This window comes from Dermochelys coriacea, chromosome 20, assembly GCF_009764565.3.
Source record: "Dermochelys coriacea isolate rDerCor1 chromosome 20, rDerCor1.pri.v4, whole genome shotgun sequence".
In the NCBI taxonomy this organism is placed as follows: domain Eukaryota; kingdom Metazoa; phylum Chordata; order Testudines; family Dermochelyidae; genus Dermochelys; species Dermochelys coriacea.
In genome coordinates, this window is record NC_050087.2 from 7,314,447 (window position 1) to 7,316,331 (window position 1,885).

The window sequence follows — 1,885 nt, forward strand, 5'->3', positions numbered from 1 at the left end:
CTATCAAATTATTTAGTTAGCCTGCAGACCGTAACGCCTCGACAAAGCCACGCCACGATGATTGGCATGAAGGGACAAAGTCTTACTAATGGCAGAATGATTTGAGTCCATGTCTCCTTCTGTTATGATCTCTCTTTTCTTTTAATCCCACTGTGCAAAAAAATTTTTTTTTTTTTTTTTGGTTCCTGACCTAGCAGTCATGAACATGAATTGGACCTATGATGTTTTTTGGAGAACTGGCATTATGCTGTTGGGGGTGTCTTGAAGGGAAATACACACTGGAAGAGCTAGTCCAGACTGTGTAACAAGCTACTGTTTCCACCTCCTGTACAGCCCTCTCAGTATTCAATCAGATCATTTGTAGAGTATTTTGGTCGTTGAAGGTGCATTGAAGAACAAAGCAGAAATCAAACTTACCTTCTGCTCTGTCTATATAATAGCAGAAGCATCAGATTTAAAACTTAATAGTCATTTTATGTTCTATAATCAGGGGGTTCCACTTTTAAGAATACATTCTCTTGCGTTGCTCTGCTACAAACTGGATTATGAACTATTATCCACTGAGGACACGTGTAAAAGCTAAGTAACTGTTGATTAAGAAAATGAGAGGGCTATGCTATATGATTAGCATCTTTGTTTGGCAAAGTAAAAGAAGATTTTTTTCCCCAAAAAAGAAAGCGCATTAGAAAAGTTTGGAAAGTTACATCTACACGTCACCTATCTGAAAAAAAAACAAAACCATCCAGGGTTACACACAAATAATCCATATGTGTATTTGTGCGTGTGTGTTTCCCCCTCAAGAATACCACTGACAGATAGAAATAAGGAGAAGAAAAAGGAGAAAAAATAATTAGAGAAAAGGTGCTGAGACATTAGAAGTGAATCTTCAGATATTGTGTGTTGTGTTATTATAAAAGAAATCCTGAGTCCATGTTGTGTTGACATTATAGGGGGGGGTGGTGGGGAACTGTTTTGTGGTGGGGAAAGTATAATGATAAGACCACTATGGCTGTTTTTGGCTGGGCAAAATGTCAGGGTACATTATTTTTCTTAAACCGGGTTCAGATTTTTGGGGGAGAAAGGGCAGTATATATATTTTTTCTTGTATTGTTACATTTCTGTATTTGTGTCCTACTCTAACTTTATGCTTAACAGTTCCATAACAATCTTTCTGTGCAAACAATACATTTCGATTGTAGAAATAGAAATGTCCCTTCTACCTAGGAGAGACATCTAATCTTGATATGGTAGCTCAGATCAGACAAAAAAAGCACGTGCAAACAAGTAAATGTATAGTCCTAAGCCAATAGTTTTAAAAGGTATCGCTTTTCTTTTTTTGCGGTATTAAATACGATATTTTTAAGTGTGGAAAGGGCATAATAGCTCTGTATTTGATTCAAAACAATATTGCATGGAGAATGACTATTTTCACAATCTTTTTGGGTTGGACAGCTAGGTTGGACCAGGTTTGGAAAATTGAATATAGCAAGTTGTAAAAAACAAACTAATAAAAAATCTTCTTCGTGGTACTGTAAATTAATATTTCAACAGGGAAAAGGCTGATTATTGCTCGTTTTAAGTGTAATTATTTGACATTAGTGTTGTGATAATTGAATTATTTAAAGGATTCATTATATATATATAATTTCGCCTTTTCTGTATTAACAATTTGCAGATGTTTATCCTTTTCTTCTAACAGCATGTACAAGAAAAATATCTATTCTGTAGATATTAAGATTGATTTTATACCAAAGACTACATCCCTGTAGAGAGATAGAACCCTGAAGTTAATATACGTCTAGCAACACAACTCCAGAAATGCAATAAAAGTTAAAACCTCCCCTACTGTTTTTTTTAATTATGATATTAGATCAGAAGGCACGAG